This window comes from Grammomys surdaster, unplaced genomic scaffold (assembly GCF_004785775.1).
Source record: "Grammomys surdaster isolate TR1022 unplaced genomic scaffold, NIH_TR_1.0 137, whole genome shotgun sequence".
Classification (NCBI taxonomy): domain Eukaryota; kingdom Metazoa; phylum Chordata; class Mammalia; order Rodentia; family Muridae; genus Grammomys; species Grammomys surdaster.
Window position 1 is genome coordinate 5,223,057 of NW_021604595.1, and position 14,972 is coordinate 5,238,028.

Genomic DNA, 14,972 nt, shown 5'->3' on the forward strand with positions numbered 1-14,972 from the left:
CCTTCATGTCACGCACAGGGCTGTGCAGTGAGACCAGTGATCTCCGCAAAGGGATGTGAGTGCAAAACATTGGGAACAGGGAGGAAGGCGTGTGTGTGTGTGTGTGTGTGTGTGTGTGTGTGTGTACACGTGCATGCTCTCGCGTGTCCTCCCCCCCCCACGCTCGCACGCACCTACCAGAGTAGCCCACCTGTGGACTCTCTTCCTCCCACCTTGTGAGTACTGAACTCGGGTCCTCAGGCTTGTTGGCTAGCGTCTTTACTTGATTAACCTTGTTCCTGACTTCTAGAACTTGTCCATTTTTCCTTCTTTCTGTGATCTTTTTAAATGTTAATTTTGTATGCTGTTTGGTTTTGAGGCAGTCTTTCATGTAGTTCAGGCTGGCCTTGAGCTGTATGGCTGTAGATGCCTCTGAGTTTCTGCACCTCCTGCCTCACTCTCAGTGCTAGGATTACAGGTGTGTACCACCATGCCAGGTTTCTGTGATGCTGGAGATCAAACCCAGGGCTGTGTGCATGCTAAAGCAAGAACTCTACAAACTGAACCATATTCTCAGTACCAATGGCTGTATTGTAATAAAATTATATATAGGAATTGATTTATGTAATATGTACATAATCAAATTTGAAAGGTCTATGTTAAAGATTTTTGTTCCTTACGGGAGTGTGTGCTCAAGGGAGCGTAGAGGTGCGTCTGAGGGAGGCACGTCAGAGAGTTGGTGAGCCCAAGGAGTTCCAGTCAGAACTCACAGGATCAGGTCTGCTTTGTATTTTCTGGGATCTCATAGGAGGGTAGGGTGGAGAAGAGCAGATCCCAGATCCAAGATTCAAGAGCTTAGGTGAGCTGCATATGCTGACATGTGCCTATATTCTCTTCTCTCTCGGATGCTGAGGTAAGAGGATGCTTGAGTCCATGAGTACCAGTATGGCATCATAGCAAGAACCTGTCTCAAATTAACGACACAACAAAACTGAGGCTAAAGGAAAAAGAGAGAGTGGGAGAGAGAGTTAGGTTAAAGGAAGAATTTTTTGTTTAATGTATTTGCCTAAAAGGGGAAAAGAGATGGTAGAAAGGTTGATTGAAGGAGAGCGACAGAGAGAGTGTTTGGGGTCTGCAGTTCTGAAGCAGGGTACAGCTGCCAGTTACTGTAACTATCAGAATTGTGACATTGAAGGACTGTTGTACATGCCAGGCCACTGGCTAGTGTTACCGAATTCAGGGAGCCTTTACTGAAACTACATTTAAACGCTATGGGGGAAATGTAAAGATGCCTATGGATTATAAAGCAAACCTGTCCTTTATTTAATTTGTGCACCTTCCGACATTAATGTGTCTTGTGCTGTTTACATGTTTCTAATGCATCTTCACACCTAGATGTCAAGTTCAGAAGATTTAGTATATTTCCAGCCCAGCCCACCCCCGTTTTCAGTGTCATTTGGTATGGTCCCAGATCCTTGCGTGCATCTTTTGTATGCCAGAGCCCCTGAGAGCTTGCATTTTGCTTTATAGAGGCAGTAGATTCCCATGTATGTCTGCTTAAGCCATCAGAGACATCGGGAAACTAAAAGGCTCAATCCATTTTCTTTGGAGGGAAACCAAACCAGGTCTGGCTGCAGCCTCACTTCCTTTGTTCTGCACCTCAGAAGATGCACGTGAGGGGAGCTGCCTGGTGACTGGAGGTTCCTCTTGACCAGCTCTGCTTCTGCCTGTTTGCTCAGTTCTCTGTCATGTCATCTCCAGGACTCAAGGAAAATAGTCAGAGGAATCCCTGTAGGTGCAACTTTATTTCATGTTTTTCCTTAGCTGCTTTTATTTAAAATTATTACATTTGCATGGTATACAAATGAAATATTATTAAAAAGCTGAAATTAGATTTAACATGATTTGAACCTATAAATACTATATTTTAGTGAGAGCTTTATTTTCTATGTATTATCAGTAAGTAATTACCACTAAATTAGTTCCAAGAACAAATAAATGTTGCATGGGAATCTGGGACATTTGTATGTGTAATACATATCTTCTCATCTATTAGGTGAAATTTCCCAGACAGATGTTTTTCTGGAGCAGCACTTATTTTAAAAACTAAAATGCCAGGCAAGTAGTGCCAGTCCATTTTTCCTGATTAGAAATTAGAGTTAATTCAGCACAGTCGCTGCTAGGGTGCTTGCTTTCCGTGCAGAGGCAGCATGGTTAAGTATGTGATTGTATCTGGAGACAGAAAAAAGTTAAAGTTCACCCTGTGGTACTCTGGTTCATCTAAGATGGCTGATTCTGAGATGGGTTGCAAATGCCTTAATGCTTCATAGAGACTTAAAACGTGTAAGCTTATAGAACCTGGGCGTGTTTCTTATCACCCATTAGCTGAGGAGATGATCTTAAATGTGATGTCTTATGTATGCATATAGAAGCATATAAGCCTGTGGAATTTGCTGAGAAAACCAAATCTTAAGAATTAGTTCTTAGTGTTTTTGTTGAGTAATGTGATTCTATCCTTAGAAGCAACTGGTGAATAATTTCTGCTGGTTACTGCACTTGAGACACTCCCCATTAGACCTTTAAGATGGCACATGCTGTATCATGTTTCATGTGTATATCATGCCTGTCAGATAGAAGCCTGAAAAGAGTGTGTGTGGCCCCAGTCTCTTACTCTGTGTGACATTTCGAGTTGAGATTGCAAGTTAGCATTCGAAGTCAGTTGAAGACTTTTCCTCCTGTCTCATGTCTGTCTGGCACTGTAACTTTACTTTGTTGTTGTTGAGGGCCTCAGGTGTACAGGTACACACTGTACCATCCCAGGTCCATGCTTAAATATAGGAAGTCTTCACAAAAGTGAAGAATTTATGAAATGGAACTCCAATTAGGAGTACACTACATTCTTGTTTCTTTTACCTGTGAGGTGGTGAGGAAAACGCGCGTAAGGATGGAGACAGCGAGGACTTGAGCGTCCCTTCTAGAGACTGCACAGTGGCTTGTTTCTCTCAGGCATGCTTAACATGGGCAGTTCTAAGAGGAATGGTTTTAGTGTGGGCATTATTTTAAGTTATTAACCTAGGAAATTACTTCTTACAATTTTAATTTGTTGATAAATTCTGCCAAGAATATTAAGTGTCTGCTCTTGGTCTCTTTAAGATATGTCATTATGTATGTGTATTTGTTTTTAAGAAGCTTGTTTATAATGGGGTAAAGATGTTTGAAAAAAGCATGGAAATTTACATTCTGCCTTTTCATTTTGATTCTGGGGCTCATGCTCGCTCGCTCAGTCTTTCTCCCCCCACCCCCCTCTTATTTTTTTGAGACAGGGTTTCTCTGTATGGCTCTGGCTATCTTGGAACTCATTCTATAGGCCAGGCTGGCCTTGAACTCACCTACCTCTGCTTCCCAAGTGCCAGGATTCAAGATGTGTATCACTGCCGAGCTGAGCAGTTTCCTTTTCAAACCTAGTTGAGTCTTTATTCTAATATCTTGTCAGATATCATACTATGGCCTGACCTGGAACTCTCTAGGCTGATGTTTTATACTGAAGAGAAAGTGACACTCTGACAGCTTGTTTATGTATTAAACTACATAAAAATAGAGCTTGAGATGAGAGTTGTGACCCTTAGATATTATCTTTCAAATTTTCACAAAGATTATAGAGCACTATTGCATGATCAATAATTATAGCAGTAGATCATTTTAGGAGCCAGTTGATACAAGCTTTTGTTGCATAACACATTTGATATCTTGAACAAATCCAGCCATTCTGTTTCATTACCCTTTCAGTGGAACATAGTGTAAACTTGACAGCAAAAATTGTACCTTTCATAAAACTAAATGTGAGCACCACAAAAAAGAATTGTGTGGAAATATTGCCTGTCAGGCTTGAAAAGAGGACTTATCTGTTGATGCTTCATGATTTGTCTGAGCTTTTTCAGAGGCCGGTGGTAAGAAATTTCCTATGGGCTCCCATGGACCTCTGCGTATGCTTTTGAAGGCAGCTATGGAGTTCCCACTAACTCAGACAACTATTGGCTCACGTAGAATTCCAGACCAAGGAAGACATCAGGCGATCTAAGAAACCCTTGGTGGTTCTTCCATGCCTGCCCTTGCCCAGGAATGCCCATTGTGTACATACAAGGATGTGAAACTCAGTTTGCTTCCATTTGAGGACAGTGGTCACCCTGTAATAGGAGAGATGACTAAAAACACTGTACTATACTGACATATGCCAGCATTCTGTTCTGTGTCAGAACAGGATTAACTATTGAAAATACAGAGACACTCCTTCACACAATGTGAAGAAAAGGCTAGCCAACACAGTGCACTTTAGAAACTATCCTGTGAGCGCACCTAAGTACTTTCACGGCCCTTTCAAAGTACAGCTCTCCACAAAGCTTGCTGACGGCTGAGTTATTTTTTCCCGGTTACTGTCTAACTGGAGAGGCTTTGTGTCTTGTCTGCTCTCACTCTAACTTTTCCAGAATCCCACCTGAGATCATCTTTAAGAATTGTGATTACTGCCAAAGCTTTGAAGCCATCATTTCTGCTAAGTAGCATGTTGCTGCTGCTGTTGAAACAGGATCTCACTCTTAATCCAGCCTGTCTTGGAACTCATGGCAATCCTCCTGCATCATCCACCTAGGTCATGACTATTGTCCTCTGTCATCACACCCAGCTAGATTGCTGACTATGAAGTATCATCTCACGTTATTAACACTTAAAAAATTGCTTTCATGCCATTGGGAATTTGGGTGGTGGCCAGTTTGGCCTTATATCAGTCATAATTTAGCATGCTAAGCATCTCTGCATACACAGTATTTCAGAGCTATAGTCTTTATGGTGTGTTGTTAGTGTGTGCTGGCCATTAGCTTTTTGATGTGTATGGGTTTGTGTGTGATTGACTGCAATGCAGAAGAGAGTATCAGATCCCCAGAAGCTGGAGTTAACAGTTGTGAGCTGCTTGACTTGGATGCTGAGAACAAACTCAGCCCTGGCCATTGGCTTTTGAGAGAAGTTGTGCCAGTTCATAGTCTGACTACCACTCTGTAATAATCTGTTTTACAGATCATCACACGACAGAATTTTCTTGTGTGTTTTGTGACAGAGTCTCATGTAGCCCTCGTGAACTCCTGATATATTTGTCTCCACCTGCCAAGTGTAGAATTACAGGTGTGTGCAACCACACCTGGGATGGGGACTCATCTCAGGAGAAAACCAGTTCACCTTTTTTTAATTGCCTGTTGCTCCTGGTTTTGACTCTTGGCAAGCTTAAGTCAGCAGGAACCTTGACTGTGCTCTGACGGCTACAGTGTGCTGTATAGAACGAAATGACTTGCCTCATTTTTGATTTGGGATGGTTACATTATTCTGTACAACAATCCCTTGTGGTTCTCTCATTCTGTGACTGACAACATTTCATGAGTGAATTTGCTTCTTGCTGCCTACATTTGAACCACTGAATGTAGCTAGAAACACCCCTCTCCTGAGTTCTGGCTTGTCCTGCCATTGGCTCATCAGAGAGCCTGTGACCTTTCCCCTGCCCCCTCATCACATTGTTGGCTTTTTGATCTCACTGCACAGTGAGTGCTCTTCCCACAGCAGGAGTGGCTGCTCTGAAAGCTGCGGTGTATGTGATTTACCAGGGCATCTTGAACCAAATAGGCTTTTGTTTTGTTTGTGAAAAGTGTTTTGTCATTGACTTAAATTCAAGTTCACAGAGAAAGTATATGGCAAATAGCTTTTGTGACCACCAGATTGTATAACCTTGATATATTACCTTCTCTGTCCTTTTCGAGCAGACACCTTTTTAAAAATTAAAATTTCAGATATGAGTACTGTGTTTTCATTACGTCTGCTCCTCCCTCTCCTCCCTCTCAAATTAATGACCCTTTTTCCTGTAATTGATTTTGTGCATACATGTATACATACATACATGCACACACATAGAACCTTCTGAGCCCTGTTTACTGCTGCTCTTACATCCATGAGTTTGGGGCTGACCGCTTTGGTTTGTGTTACCTGCAGAGAGTCATCTCAAGAGAAGACAGATTCACTTTTCAGTAGCCATTCATTGCCCATAGCTCTTCATTTAGGGCTTGGGGTCTTATGGAATTTCTTTTTGTGTTGGCATACTGAGTAAACAAGGGTGTGTGTGTGTGTGTGTGTGTGTGTGTGTACACATGCACATACATGCAGGTAGAGAACTGAAATTGGTATCAAGTGTCTTCCTGTGTCCATTCTAGTTTATGTACTGAGGCTGGGTCTCCTGCAGAACCTGGAGCTCACTGACCCAGCTAGCCAACTTGCCCCAGGGACCTGTCTCTGCCTCCAAAGTGCTAGAATTACAAGTGGTGCCACACCTGCTTGACGTTAAACGGCTCTGGGTCTGGTCATCAGGCGAGTGTGGGCAAGAGTTTTATCCATTGAGCCATCTTTCCAGCTCCTAGCAGGACGTTTTTATTGCACTTTGCTGGTTCTGTTTGTGTATTTGGGAGATGCAATGCCAAAATACTTGTTATAACTGGAAAGTTAGCAGAATGTAGGAAGCTCTGAAGTCTCTTGTCTGATGACAGGTAGTCTGGGAAAGCAGGGAGTGATGAGTTGCTTTCTTCTTTACTTCTTAGTTTCTCTGACAGTTACGCCTTTTCCAGATACCTGGCTTTGAGCCCTACTAATTACCTTCAGAGGGTTTTGTATTGGAAAGCACAAAAGATTTGTTTTCTTAGATCAGTGTTAAGCAGATTTATGCCACAGTATCCTTTCTTTGGGTAGGGGAGGATGGGATAGGGTCTCCTGATAGAGCTCTGGAGATGTGTGACTCACTTCAAAGACAATAGGATTGAGAGTGACCGACTTACATCTCCTGTCTTCATAAATATTCCTCACCCTGTCAGAAGACATTTGCCATGTTGTACACAGTTGTTAACATGACACCTTCTAGTCTGTGTTGAGGCAGATAGCCAAGCATTATGGTCTTGACCCCAGAGCCTAGGCTCTTTCTGCTCCATCATTCCTTGTGGAAAGGAAGGAAGCTGAGTGTTCCTAAGTTGCTGAGTATTTCCCCTCTGAGTGCTTCATATGCTGGTGCTTCACCATCGGAGCAGCGGCAGAGTCCAGTTAGACTGTGGATCTTTAACAGTTTCATTGAATATAACATTTAGATTATGCAATTCCCTTTCAGTGTATACTTCAACATTTTAATGAATTTTAAAAGCTATTATTATTATAGAACAATACCTCTGAAGATGCCTTTCTGTTCCTAATTGCAACTTCAGACAAACGTAATAAATTTTCTGTCTGTAGACTTTTCTGGATATTTCATGTAAATGACATGTACTATATATATTCACTTGGCTTCCTTCCTTTATATATGTGCTGAGATGGGTGTATGTTATGATACGTATCTTGTACTTCATTTCCTTTTGTGAGTAGCATTACCAAAAACATTGCCATAAACATAAAATATCCAGATCTGTCTTCGTTTATCTTGGGTAGATTCTTAGGCTAGAAGCTGCTGAGTTTCGTGGTAAGTTTTGCTTACCATACCTTAGAGAAGCCACTAAACCTTTCCAGGATGGCACTGACATTTTACGTTATGACATTCCTCATAGCAGTATGGTGCAGTTCCAGTTTCTGCTTCTCCTTGTCTGCACTCGTTAGTATGTTTTGTTATGTTTTTGTACTGTTGAGGTTTGATCCAGGGATAACACATGCTAGAGAAGTGCTCTCTTACCCCTAAGCCTTTATCTGTTTTTTTTTTTTTAATTATAGCCATAAAAGTGAGTGTGTAATATTTCTTGTGATTTTGATTTGGGCTGACTAATCACTACTGATATTGAGCATTTTAAAATGCTAACAATATGAAGGCTGGCAAAACCAGGTCACTTGTGATAAACCTTTGAGGCTAATACTCTGTGTTAATTACTTTCTCATCAGTATGCAGTGTCTCTGACAGAAGCAAGTTCAGTTCAGGAAGGATTTATTTTGGTCATTGTTTTGTTTTTGTTTTTTAAATCGACCATTTGCCAGGGAAGACAGCCCAGCAAGATCCGTGTGCTCTGTGGCAGCATGAGCATGTGACATCTGGACACATTGTAGTGACAGACAGAAAGCAGAAAGTTTGAGGCAGAACTAGAATAGTTACTACCGTTAAGACCCATTCCCAAGGGCTGGAGAAATGGTCTCCCTGTTAAGAGCATTTACTGCTTTTCCAGAAGACTCAGGTTCAGTTTCCCACACCCCCAGGGCAGCTAACTCCACTTGTAAGTAATTTCATGCTCTCTTCTGGGCTTTTAAGTACACCGTGTGCATGTGATAACACTTTAGGGGGAAAAAAAGACCCGTTTTCCAGAGATCACTTCTAAGAAGGTCCCATTTCAAAAGACTTTCCGAATACTCAAAACAGCCACCAACTGGGAATTAGTGCTCAAAACCTGAGCCTGTGGGGGACACTTTACATTCAAACCATGATATACTTGTTCCACAAGCTAGCTAGTCTCTGCCTCCTGGTCTGATTTTTCCAGCAGTTTTTACTTCCTGGTCCATCCTGTGAAGAAGTCACTGCTTCATGCTCCACTGTCCTGCACTGAGCTTCTCCAGGGGCCATAGCTTCTCCATTGTGGCGGGCTGTTTCCTCTGAGAATGTGAGCAGACAAACCCTTCTCCCCCGACTGGTTCCTTTTGAGTATTTTCCTTATAGAAGTGCAAAAGTAACTATTAATTTATTATACCAGTTCTGTATCTGAATATATATGGTTTTGTTAATCCCAAAGATGGGAGGAGAAAGACTACCAACTCAAAACATCATGTCCAAATTAATTAAAGCAGGCAGTGAATTAAAGTAAGCATTTGTTAGGCATATGCAGGGGCAGTCTCCTCCTAAGGCGGGGTTCTAGAGGTCAGCCTTGGATATGAGGAAGACAAAGCTTTTATGGCTTAGGTAAGGAATTTCCAAATGGAAGATTCAGTGGGCAAAATAGATGGGGTTACAGAAACAGAACATGAGCATAACAAGTTAGTCATGACAACCCCCTGAAACAAAGACATGATTGCAAGAGGCTCATAACAGTAGGTGGTCATAACAAGGTAACCATAGCAACCCTTTTGAAGCAAAGGTCAGGCTACAAGGTGGCTATTAACCCTTTGAAACAAAGCTGCCATTGCCACTCCTGGAACAGACAGTTGAGTACCATTAGTAATTAAGCTTACAAGTGGGGCATAGCCCAATCCTAGAAAAACAGAGGTCCCATCATAAACAGAAGTACACCTAGTTTGTTTTTACTGTATGTAGGATGGCTTTTAAGCCTAAGATGGAGACAGACTAGTTCTTTAGTTTGCCAATATTTTCCTCATATAGGGATTTTCAGTATATTTTGAGTATAAATAAGACCTTTTGTTTTGGTGGGGTTTTTGTTTGGTTGGTTTTGAGGTAAGATCTCTCTAGGTAGACTTGGTTGGTGTGAAACTTTCTATGTAAAATATGTTGGCTTCAAATTTGTTGTAACTCTGTGTCTCTCTGCCTCCAGAATCTGGGATTATTGACATGCACGACAATGACTAGCTTCAAATGCTTTCATTTTAATGATTTCTTTTCATTTAAAGAAAAATTCTGCATTCTTTCCATATCCCAGAACTCTATCTCACTTGAGACTGAGGCTCTGCTGTTCTGTTTAGAAATTTTCTAATTGTCAAGTTCCATTTGGATGGGAGATCATAGAAAGCTGTGAGGGAGTAGTGTTTTAGCTAAGAGGGGTGAATACAGTGTGTGGGTGCACACTCTTGGTTTGGCTATCTGGGTGCAGTCATTAGGCTGGAGCACAGTGCTGTTCCTAGAAGTACTTCATTGAGCTATCTCTGCTGAATTAGCAGTAGACAGAGGGAATGACCATAATGGCTTTTAGGAAAGTCTCTCTGCCTTCCAGAAAGAAAGTGGATCAAAAGCCAGCTCTGGTGGCTCATACCTGTAATCTAATTGGAAGGCTGAGACAAGGATATTGCCATGAATTTGACATCAGCCTGGGCTATAGCCTGAACATCAACAAAAAAAGTGTGGCTAGTCTGGGAAAGGATCATTGCTATTTAGGAGGCTGTTGACCAGGTACAAGAAATACAGCCAGCTTTGGCCTGCAGGAATTAGAATATCAGAGACATTTGAGAACCTGCTTGTTTGAAGTCTCTCAAGATGGTAAGTGGAGTGTCTGTGACTTCCACTTCATCCACTAGGAAAGAAGGAGCTAGTTCCCATACCTCCACATAGCAAGTCATTTTAAACATCTCTAGTGTTTGCTTTCTTCACTCTTCAAAATATTTTGGGGTGTACGGATTGGAGGCAAGTAGGCTATTAATCCACATATCTTTTATGTTTTATTTCTTGTTGATTTTGTCTTAAAACAAGGTCTTCTGTAGCCAAGGTTGGTCTCCAGTTCTCTGTGTAAGGATGACCTTGGACTGGGCCTTCTACACCACTTAAGTGCTAGTGTTCCGTGTGTTTACCACCTTGCCTCATCTGTGTGGGTAGGCAGACCAAATGTCAGCTTCAAGTGTTGTTCCCAATAAGCCATCTACCTTGGTTTTTGAGACAAGATATCTGACTGGGACACCCAAAATATTGTGTTTTGTATATGTGAATTGTTGTCATTTGTTTATAGGGTGAGAACATTCCTGTCAATGTGCCCCTTTAATTTACCACATAAATCTCCAGATGGCAGACCATTCTAAACATGCTGTAGTACTCCTTAAGTCTCTGTCTAGTGGGAGTTGTCAACCTCAAGTCAAAGTTTAAAACATTATTTTATAAATACAAATTTTGAGTAGTTCAGAGGCTGTATTTTGTCAGTTGGTAGTAACATTTCGTTGTTTGGTGGCTGTTTTCTTGTTGTTGTTGTTGTTGTTTGACACCGTCTTAAAGTATACCCAAGATGGCCTGGCACTCACTCGCTATACAGCCCCAGAAAGCCTCAAATTCAAGGCAGTCCTGATTCAGCCTCAGTAGTGCTGGGGTTACCAATATGAGCCACCACGCTCTGTTTTGACTTAATGTTTTTGTGTGGTATTTCTAATATGGTACAGGTTTCTTGGCTAACATTGCTCTGGGTAATGGGCATGCTTTTGAGGTGTACACTGCCCTTACGTGGATCACTGTGGTCCCACTGGCCATTGCCCGTTCTGGATACTGCACTGAGTATATGGGTCACTGTGACAATGTTATTGTCTCTTTTCTGGAAAGCCGGTAGCCACCTCTTGCTCCTAGTTTTAACCTTGATGATTATGCCTTTGGTTCTCAGCCATGGAATGGCACTCTGGTGCCAGCTGTCCTGCTGTTTCTTAAGCTGCTGCTGTTTACTTGTGCATCAGTGCTCCCAAACACCTGGCCCGCTGTGACTGCTTCCAGCATTTTTGCAGTCAGGCTGACTAGTTGACTGCCTCCAACCACTCATCTGCATGACTGTGTACCCCTGCTCCTGACAAGGCAGTTAGTGTGCAGCCCCCATTTTGTGATTGTCCCCAACATAGACCTTAGATGTGTGCTAAACTCCAACTCCAACAGGCATCAGCGAGACCACACTGAAAGAGCCTCTGCCCTGAAGGAATAACAGTACTTGCTTGGAATGAATGAAAGGCAAGCATGTAGTGCCAGTGAAGAGTTCCCTGAGTACAGCAGGTAGTGAGCCTGTTGCAGAGGATGAACAGAGTGCTAACTGTGCTTACAACACCTGGATAGCACCTGCTTAGAGAGCCATTGGGAGCTGGCAGTGTGCAGTGCATTAATAGCTGGGGAAGCAGTGTTTGGTGATATTTCCTGACTGGTAGTTCATTTCTAAGCTGCTCTCATAGAAGTCTTCACTGTCCATACTATAATGGAGGAGCCAGGTGAAAGCAGAAATGCGCGGGGTGGGGTTGTCTCCGAACAACATCGGAATGAGTAATGATCCTCTGAGATTTCATACTCATCTTGTTCACATTGTAGCCCCCCTTCCTGCCAGGCACTGATGCCTTCATGTTGGCCAAAGCTCCTGCTGCAGTCCCCTCAGGGCTGCACTGCTGCCTTCCTTTCTTCAAAGGTGTCTGTGTTTTCCTCTACGTGTACACATCAGGAAATCCAAGAAAAGGGAAGAAAGCAAGCATGGCAGACTGACTCACGTAAAGTTCAGATGTCACATAGAAATAAGTGACTAGAGGTAGCTTTTGTTGCTTGTTGTTGTTTGCTGAAGGCTGACCCAGCATCCAGTTTCTCGAGGAAGTAGCGAAGGGGAATGGCATTGGTGATTGGGACCAGAAGCCAGTTTAACTCATTCTTGCTGTTCTTCTACGGCCAAAAGCTACTGGCTTCTGGCCAAGTGAGAGGCTCAGAGTTTATTAACTCTTCGTGAGCCATAGAGAAAAGAAAAGAAAGAAAGGGACAGGCTCGCGCTCTCTCTCGCCCTCTCTCGCTCGTGCTCGCTCTCTCTCTCTCTGTCTCTCTCTCTGTCTCTCTCTCTCTGTCTCTCTCTCTCTCTCTCTCTCTCTCCCGCCCCTGACACTATTGGGCCTGACTACCTGTTTCATGAATTCTTCAAGTGCACATGCATACTTAGATCCATACACATATCCCTACATATATATGTATGCACACATATAGACAGACACATATACATTTGGTGGATGGAGCAGAGCCCTAACAGCCACACTTTAGTTCTCTCAGCTTTTTATACCATCTTAGATAAAAGTTCTTTATTAAATTACATCATAGATAAATTTTTACACAAAAGGGGAGTTACAGAAGGATGTCCATAGCAAGTTCAAAGCAGTGTTTCATTTTATAAGCTCATTATAAGTTCAAAGCAGGGCTGGAGAGATGGCTCAGTGGTTAAGAGTACTGACTGCACTTCCAGAGGTCCTGAGTTCAAATCCCAGCAACCACATGGTGGCTCACAACCATCTGTAATGAGATCTGATGCCCTCTTCTGGTGTGTCTGAAGACAGCTACAGTGTATTCATATATAATAAACAAATAAATCTTTAAAAAAAAAATAAGTTCAAAGCAACAGTTTTATAGGACCTTGCTGTATCACGGTGCACACCTGAAGCCTCATTCTTGATTCTAACTTTATTATATCTTTCTGGAAAAACAACTAAAACCATCTCCTTAAACTTTCTTCCTAAAATCATTTGAATCAAATCAGGAATTCTGTAAAGTCACTAGTTCTTAACAGCATTAATTCATGAAAGTTCATCTTCATGTTGATCTGCAGGAAATTTGACCAATAGGGCTGATGCCCAGGAATCATTGGGCTATGCAATAGTAGCAGGAAAGGCATATCAACAGCAAGAAGCAACCCTGGGATGAAGTCTCTATGGCTGTGCCTCTCCAGAGCGCCTACTGCAGCCATGCAAAGCAATGAGCCATCTCCAGGAACCTCCAGGAAACCTGCTTGCCATAGCCTTTCTCAAATGGCTTTTGTCAGTTGTTTGTAAGCTTAGATTTTTCAAAACCTACTTTAATAAGGATTCTTAAATGCTTCAGCCTCCCCTCTAGCCCACCACCCATCAGAGACAGTCGAAAAGAAAGGTTATTAGGACACAGGGGAAGTTGACCTGTTTAGAAATAGTTCTTTGAGGTGATTCCAATCTTCATTGTCAGGATGTCAGCAGTTCAGTTCACTAGTAAACCACGAAACATGGGTCAGCAGCGGCAGCTTCATCTAGAATAAGTCCCAAGGCTTCACCGGATTGGTGTGAGTCTGTAGAAGTGGCAAGAAGCTGCTGAAATGTCCCAAGAAGTTCTTTGGCAAATTACTTCTATGAAGTCACACCAGGCAAGGATTAGCAACGCCATGTAAGGCGTTAAACATTCTCCAGCAGCAAGTGCAGCATCTTGATGCCAGCAACCTCACTGCAGACCACTAAGGATCAGGTTAACAACTGGAGTTCTCCATGGGTGGAGTGGATGGAGTGCCTCTCTCATCCACCCTTCAATCCTAAGGGTTTTGTAATGGATATTTTGTGGGGAGGGAAAGGAAGGATGCTGCTGCTGCTTACCCCGGAGCTATTCTCCCTCCTTGTTATTTAAACTGCAGCAGTCAGGAAAATGACAGTCAGGAAAATGAAGGTAGAAACACCTTCCATCGAATTTTAAGTGCCACTCTCTAACTTCAATGTCCCAAATTCTTTCATGGTGAACTCATAGAATTCATAGAATTTTACTAAAGGCCACACGGAATTTGAGATTAGGTTTTTTTCTTCCCAATCTAACGTAAGTAAAAACAGACAGCAGTACTGGATGTGATGGTCACTCAGCCGGTGCCCTCTTAGTGCTGGGATTTGAAGAGTGAGTGCAGTGTGCAGACCCAGAGCCGTGCGTCAGTCAGAGTGAAGCCACAGGTGCCCTTAGGTCGTATCCCACCACGGTACCACAGGCCCCAGACAGAGCAGACTCAGGGAAGGAGGGCTCTCTGATCACCCAGTAAACCTTGTTCTACATCGTGTTCCTGTGGCACATATTTTTGTAAAAGCCAAGACAGCAGGCTTTTCGTTCAGAATAATTAATTTATAGAAATGTAATAAGTGTTCTAGAAATGCAGACACCAAAATAGTATTTCTGTAGCCCGAGTTTAGGAACTGCACTCCCAGGAGTCTCTCGTAGTCACTGTTGGGTGGACAGCTGTGGAACTGCTTTGAATTTTTTGTGGTGTTTTAGAAACTTTACTTATTCTGATGTTTAGAACTGGCCTGTGCTTGACAGCTGCATGGTAGGTAAGGCTCTTCCTTTCACAGCTGCATGCACAAGACTTAGAATAAGTACCATTTAGTACTAGGTGTGCGTGTGCGTGTGTGTGTGTGTACAAGGCTATCCCTTTATGTATGTTTTCCAAGTAGGGCAAGACTCCATAAGAAGTCATGTAACTTTCTCTTTGAGAGTGGATTGACTTGCCCTGGGATGTAGCTTATCGATAGAGCTTGCCTGGTTGGTATGTGTTAGTGCCTGGAATCCTTCCCAGCATCATAAAAGGTCA

General features: G+C 42.6%; 1 protein-coding gene across 2 annotated transcripts in view; it reads left to right on the plus strand.

Moving 5' to 3' along the window:
- Dtnbp1 (dystrobrevin binding protein 1) overlaps positions 1–14,972 on the plus strand; it is a 70,964-nt gene that overhangs the window by 42,308 nt on the left and 13,684 nt on the right. The gene's annotated exons all lie outside the window — the stretch shown is intronic.